This window comes from Tachypleus tridentatus, chromosome 1 (genome assembly GCF_004210375.1).
Source record: "Tachypleus tridentatus isolate NWPU-2018 chromosome 1, ASM421037v1, whole genome shotgun sequence".
Taxonomy (NCBI): Eukaryota; Metazoa; Arthropoda; class Merostomata; order Xiphosura; family Limulidae; genus Tachypleus; species Tachypleus tridentatus.
In genome coordinates, this window is record NC_134825.1 from 139,114,955 (window position 1) to 139,122,778 (window position 7,824).

Genomic DNA, 7,824 nt, shown 5'->3' on the forward strand with positions numbered 1-7,824 from the left:
GAAGGTTGGCATACTCTGTAGTAAATTTTATATATGTTGAGCCATTGTGGTATTTTTCTGTACCCACTTGACAATACCAAGGTAAAATCTGCACAGCTGTTTGCAAGTACAAAAAATATATGTGTAGTTAGCTGTAACATAATCTTCATAAATCAGTGTTTCTTATTTGGAGCAAATGATCATTTATGGCTTTTGGAGACACTTTTTCCTTTTAACCTTATTTTTTTGAAATTTGAGTTATCTATATCCATATGATAAGCATAGATAAGTCTCTTCTTCAGTTTTGAAGTAGAGTTCTATCTTTAGTTAATATGTGAAATACTACTTTTGGACTTTTTTGTTGAAATTACATTTGGATTTTTTTTCATCATAATACATTTTAGATATTTCTTTTTTATTATTTGAACAGACATAGTTTTGGAGTATTGTTCTATAGAATTTTGCTCCTCAGTCGAGATTTAATGCTATTATATATCTTGGATTTTTCAAGATTAAAGTTTTATTTAAGTTTGGCTAAATAAATGTTTTTCTAACTTCTTTCCCATTTTGTTATGTTCATTACATATTGTGGTTGTAATTTTGCTACTTCAACATGACATTGTGATTGAAGAATATTTTAAAATAATCTAGAAATTGGCATATAATTTAATTTTCATTCATTTTTAACATCATTCTGTAGTTCAGTTGTACAGAACTAAAATCTGTATTTAGCACTACATATGCATCTAGAAGTATGGATAGATGAAAAGTGCTTTACACATTTTTTTTTCATCTTTCTGTTATACTTTTGAGTCTTTTAATGTAGTTAACATATAAACAGAATTCATCACATAGTTATTTCTACCCCTTTAATGCTTTTTACCTGTGTAACTATTCTGTTAATTCAAATATACACTTGTCCTATGTTTTTAATTAATTGCTTTCAAGAGTTTGAAAAAATGTCAGTCTCATGGCTAAAAGTCGTGTTGGTCTACTCTCTCAAAGTCACAGATGTCAACCTTTGAGTTTGAAAATCTGTGAGATTTCTAAGAACTTTCTGTTTGGAGTAAACATATCTTACTGGGGGTGACTGGTCAGTTGCATGCTTAGAATTGCCTTATATATTTTTAGATTTGATGCCCTAAAAACTGCTTTTCTGCATTCTTGAAAGTGATATATATTTTTTGGATCTAACCATAAGTGACTGCATTGCTTTGAAGGTTAATGAAACATCACAAAATGTGTCACTTCATTTAAATCAGATCAGGAGACTGCATAGTTAATTACAATATACATAACCCTTTTAAACCCACTATCACTAACTATACCAACAGTGCAGAAAACATACTGAGCATGAAGTACAATAATATTAACATAACAATCATACTTCACTTTCAGAAAAGTATCTTAGTGTTTGCTGATGGGAGCTTGGTTGTATTCTCTGGTTGCTTTCTTAGCTGCCATGAGAAGTTCCTTTGGAGGTTCAAATTTATAAGATGGAGTGTTCTTTGGAAGGGTCATCTTAGTGGTCACTATGTTCCTCATGGTTTCTTCTGGATATAGATTAGGCCTGAAAGGTGTTTCCTTTTTCCCCTTGCCATTCAAAACATATGCTCATAAGCAGCATATCAATGTGGTATTGTAAGAATCAGCTGTGCCATGTGACTGAGAATAGAGAACAGAGTGTGATCATCTGCATTACTCCTTGTGGAAATGTGTCTCCAAACAACATCCATAGAGTACAGACTAGGCTTACTTGATTTTTAAGTATCCTCAACATATATTGCAGCATTTTCCCACACATCCACTGATACATCATTTTCCTCTAGCAACTGTTATGAAATGACTTGCAAAACCTGGAATTCTGGAGCATGGGTTAATTTAATGGCAAATGGTTTCTTGCATAATAAAGTGCTTCCACACATAAGGATCTGATACTAAAGTAGAACCATTTGATCCTGTTTGTGTTATATTCATCACTGATTAGTTAGTTTCTTTAGTGCATTTTTATTGTAAAATTGCTCGAGTGTCATCAGTACGTCTTGTTCTCCCATCACAAGTCTTCTGCCACTTTAAAGAACAATACTGTTCTGCATCTCTGCATAGTTATGTTTGAGTGCCATAATATGTCACCATGTCCTGCGAAAATACTAAAAACTACAGCTTAGTAAATGATATACCATAAATCCAGCTCACTTTTCATCTAATAACAAAACAAATATAACAGAGAAGTAAGTACCACAAATGCCAATAACATACCTTTACACTTGTGATTTACCTTTTTACACCTATTTTATGTTACAGAAGTAACCTAATCTGTTTACCTTGGAATAAAACCTTCACACCTCTTACCTTTGGCTTACAAAAAACCTGAATGATCAACTCCATTTTTTCATCTTATTAGCTTATAAATTGGACCTGGCATGGCCAGGTGGGTTAAGGTATTTGACTCGTAAACTGAGGGTCGCAGGTTTGAATCCCCATCACACCAAACATGCGTGCCCTTTCAGCCATGGGAGCATTATAATGTGATAGTCAGTATTCATTGGTAAAAGAGTAGCCCAAGAGTTAGTGGTCAGTGGTGATGATTAGTTGCCTTTCCTCTGGCCTCACACTGCTAAATTAGGGACGACTAGTGCAGATAGCCCTCATGTAGCTTTACGCAAAATTCAAAAAACACAAACTGCTTTTTGACATTTCACATCAGCAATCTACAGCCAATCAATATTCTAGAAGCCTCCTGTGCCCATCACTATTTTTCTGGAAAGAAAAACTGAAGTCATGAGTGGTGAAAATAAGCTTGAAATTTTCATCCTATATGGGAGTGGTAGGAATAAAAAACTCCATGAGATTAGTGTGTTTAGCCATAATACCATGAGATCAACCTCAGTTTTGTAAGACACACTAAAATTCTGTGAGAGTCGAAATGTCAGATTCTAAAAATTCAAGGAATCCAGTTATAAAGATGCTGCTGTAATTAACCTACCTGTGAAGGAATGTTTATTTAATTTATAATTAGACTATGCTCATCCTGTTGTCTTATGTTTTAATGGCTCTTACTATTAATCAGTTAGGAAAAGATGATTTGAATGTTTGGTTTGATTGATAATAATAGTGGTACAGCAAGTAAGGCTAACAATGAAGCATTAAAAGTAGCCATTGTAAATATTGGTCAGTGAAGTATGTTGTGAGGTAGCAAAGTTTATTATTATTTCATTATGGTTTTGTTTACCGTTCTTTTTTTATTTCTTCTATGGCTTAGTTTATTCATGAAATATTAGTTAAATGAAAGTTATAACTTTTCTAACAATTCACATTGACATTGAATAAGTTTTGAATGTATTACAAGACTGACATCGGTTTTCTCTAGTGGTGATTTACAGATATTTTTTAATATTATGAAAGATTATGTAAATTTATAATCATATGAAATGTAACCTCATATTCTAATGACTGAATAAATATCCTGAGTTTAAACAAGTTTGTTCCCAAGAGATAGCTGAAAGGTGTTATTGTTAATATCACGTGATTTTGTTAATAATTTTGTAGTTGTGTTAATATGGAGTATTGTTATTTTGGAATTAGGTTTTCTTTGCCTAGTTCTTTTTCCTGATTCTTTTATTTGTTGCTAATATTGTAGCAAGTCCTAGCAAAGAACATATTTGTTAACTGTGTTTTGGAAGTTATAAAATTTGTAAGTGAATTGTTTGAAGGTTTATTTTTGATTTCTATGTAGTTGTTTTTTTAAATTCCATAAATTCACCTTTGTATTTCAAACCTTGTGTTAGCAACCATTTGTTAGTATTTTAGTTTATTATATTGGTTCTCAAACAGGGACCTTTTTATATAGGGTATTTCAGTTTTGGCTTTTGAGTGGATTATTCTTTAGTTCAATGTTGAGTGATTAACAATAACACTTTTATAACAAAAATATTTTGAAAGGATACTTGTAGATATTATAACTGCCCATTATTCTTTATAAACATCATTCACTAAATTTCATATCAACAAGGCAGCAGCAATCAGGTCTCAGGGTTTTGCTTCCAATGCTAAACAAATGCTCAATGAAGGCAGAAAATGCTGAAACATTCAGATAGGGTAGAAAAGTTTTTCTTGGGTCTTCCAATAATCTAGAAGGCTGTTTTCTTCAGTAATACAAAGAACATCAGAATATATGATGATCTTTGGGTTCTCTTACGATGAGGTGACTTTTCTTGAATATAAGAAAGAAATTAAAGAGCTTACTTATTTTGTGATGGGGAATTTTGCAGTCCAATTTTGGTTCTATAGTTGTAGGATTATTTGTTGAGGAAATGTATGATTTATTGCTGCAGGAGCATTTGATTGAATTCATAGACCACAAGTCTAGTGAAACATCAGTCAAGTTTAAATCTTGGACCAAATACCACCACAAAGAAGAAAGCACTTTGTTGCTTGCATTGGGTTGATATTAGAGATTTATTATTTTATCATATTTATCTTCAACTTTACCTTAAAACTCCAACATGCAAGTATAGGTGTTTGCATTTTCCAGTCAAGTGAAATGACCAGTGTCTCCAAGAAAACTGTGCACTTGTATATGCAAAAACGGCTCGTTTGGGTTGAGAAAATATTTTACATAGAAGAGCGAACAACATTTCGACCTTCTTCGGTCATCGTCAGGTTCACAAAGAAAGAGGTAACTGACCGGAAGCTGACCACATGTTTGAAAGGGGTTGTGTAACTGAGTGTCGGAATGTGGAGGGCGGTATTAGATGTTTGAATATACAATTTTATTTTATTTTATTATATTAATATAGGTATAAAGGCGTTCCTTTATATTGTTTATTTTGGGTTTAAGATGTTGTATAAGTAAGGCTTCTTTAATTTTGCATTTGTTTATGTTTGTTTCCTTATTTAGTATTTGAGTGTTTTCTATGGTTATGTTGTGTTTATTTGACTTGCAGTGTTCAAAAACGTGTGAAGGTGACTTTTTTATGTTATTAGAATCTGGTTTCCATTTTTCTACTTGTTTCTCCAATATAGAAGTCGTGGCAGTTATCACATTGTATTTTGTAAATAACGTTGGTGTGGTGTTTGTCAGTGTAGTTTTTACATAGTATAGACCTCAGTTTTGTGCCTGGTTTTTGAATAAATTTGGTATTAACTGGAATGTCATATTTTGTTACTTGTTTTTGCCAAATGTTGGTTATTTGTTTGCTGATGTCAGGAATATATGGTATACAGCAGTATATGGTTTCGTGATTTTTTGATTCGTGAGATATATTTACTTTAGTTGGTTGATTTTGCTTTCTGTCTAGGTGTGTGCGTATAATGTTTTCTACGGTTTGTGGAGGAAACTTATTGATGTTGATGAAGTATTGTTTTATTTTGTCTAATTCGTCGTTAATTTTATCTGGTGAGCATAGTTTTATGGTTTTATTTATTTAGTTTCTTAGTATGTTGAGTTTTTGTTTTGTTTCATGTGCTGAGTCCCAAGGAATGTATAGTCCAGTATGGGTGATTTTTCGGTGGATTTCTGTTTTTAATTGTGTGTCGGTTCTTGTAATTTTGAGGTTAAGAAATGATATTTGATTGCTTTCTTCCTGTTTACATGTAAAGTTGATGTTGGAATGTATAACGTTAATGTGATTGAAAAAAATTAAGTGTGTGTTCTGTAGATGTGAATCCCGCAACCGTGTCATCTACATATTTGTACCAGTATAGTGGTGGATGGAATGCTGTGTTAATTGCTTGTGTTTCAACGTGTGTCATAAAAATATTGGCTAGAATTGGTGGTACTGGGTTATTCATGCTTAGGCCATTTGTTTGTATATAGTTGTGGTTGTTGAACATGAAATTTGTCTTCATCGTGGTGAATTCTATAAGGGTTGCTAATTGGTTGCTGGGAATGTGAATAGTTGGGTTAGGGTCTCGGATATAGAGTTCCAAGGCTATCTTGCAGGCTTCAGTGGTTGGAACTTCTGTAAAGAGGGATATAACATCGAAACTTTATGATTAAGTTGATTACGATTAGACTTGAAATTAAAAGAGTCTTTGATGAATGAGCTGGCTGATGTTACATATTTGGAGAATGCCCATGCTATGTATTTACCAAGATTGTAATTAAACGATTCATATGTGGACATTATTGGTCGTAATGGACAATCTGGTTTATGAGGTTTGGGGATGCCGTATATTTGCGGTGTGCGTGAGTCGGTTTTACGTAGGTAGGAATAAAGTGTTTGTGAAATTGTGTTGGCTTTTTTCATTTGTAGTAGCAATTTGTTCAGTTGCGTCTCGTGTGTCTTTGTTGGATTTGTGTGTATTGGTTTAAATTTGTTCGTGTCTGATAGGATGTTATTCATTTTTTGGATGTATTCATTCGTGTTCATTATGACTATAGCGTTACCTTTATCTGCTTTTAGAATTTTTATGTTTTTGTCTTGTTTAGGTTTTAATGGAATTAATGTCTCTTTTGTAAGGTTTTTTTTTGTTTTCTGTTTTGTGAAATTATGTTGATGGTTTTGAGAAAATTCTTTGAAAAATCGTTTAAGATGTTGTTTTTAGGTGTTTCTGGAAAATATAAATTTGTAATTTTACCTGGGAAGTTTGGCTGTTGGATGTCACTAAAATTATCTAAGTTGTCTTCTTTCTGTTGGTTGTTTCCTTGTTTTTCTTCTCTGTAGAAAGTGTCACAAGTCTCCTGGCTAGGTCTTCTAAACATGTTTTGATTTCTATGGTTGGAATGTACCTAGGTGCTATTGCGAAGTTGAGTCCTTTGTTAAGTAGTTGTTTCTCGTCTGTGTTTAATTGACGGTCGGATCTGTTAATTATGAGGTTAGTCAACGGTTTGTCGTTTTGGTGTCTTTTCTGTTGTTTGCATCATAGTTTTTTGTTGTGGCAGATCTTTTTGTCTCTGTCGTTCTTAGTATTGATTTGGTTTATGTTTCATTGTATAAGTCCGTAAATCTCTGGTTTAATGCAGCATGCCAGTTGATGGTCTAGGTTCATTTTTTGTTTTTGTAAGTCATGTAGTTCTTTGTATTTTGTGTTCAACATGGCTTTAAGTAGTTTTTTCTGTAAATTTTGGATAATATTTGTGTATGTATTAAAATTTTTTGAAAGTTTTACCTTTACAAAATTAGGGGTTAGTTGTTCTTTTCTACATTGTTGAATAAAATAAATGTCATTTCTTCTATTAATAATTCGTTGGTTTAAATTTCTTAGTTTCTTAACGATCGCGTGAGCGTGTACTGTTAATAGTGTTGTACGGTATGCTAGTTCAGACATAATGGTAACAGTACAAATACACTGAGAAAAACACAAAAACTTACACTTCTCGTACAATCGCCGTGATGAAATAATAATCAGTGATGTCGAGAAACCCACTTGTTGAGAAATTTATATGCAAAAAGGGCTCGTTTGGGTTGAGAAAATATTTTACATAGAAGAGCGAACAACGTTTCGACCTTCTTTGGTCATCGTCAGGTTCACAAAGAAAGAGGTAACTGACCGGAAGCTGACCACATGTTTGAAAGGGGTTGTGTAACTGAGTGTCGGAATGCAGAGAGCGGTATTGTGCACTTGTCTTCTGCTCCAGATATCCACACTAACATTGATGATGGGTACAAACTGCGCTAGAGAGATGACTTTGTTTACTGGATATAATCAAATCTGCTTTCGATCAATACTGTGGACAGATGCTTGTGACTATGAAGAACATACCCGGGAATCCAAACCTGTCATTATAGTGAGAAACTCGCAGTGTATCAGCAATAAACTGACTAATTTGTTAGTGATGTACTTCTCACAAGGGTGTGGAGACTTATATTTATTTGATATTGTATAGTACATTGCTATAGT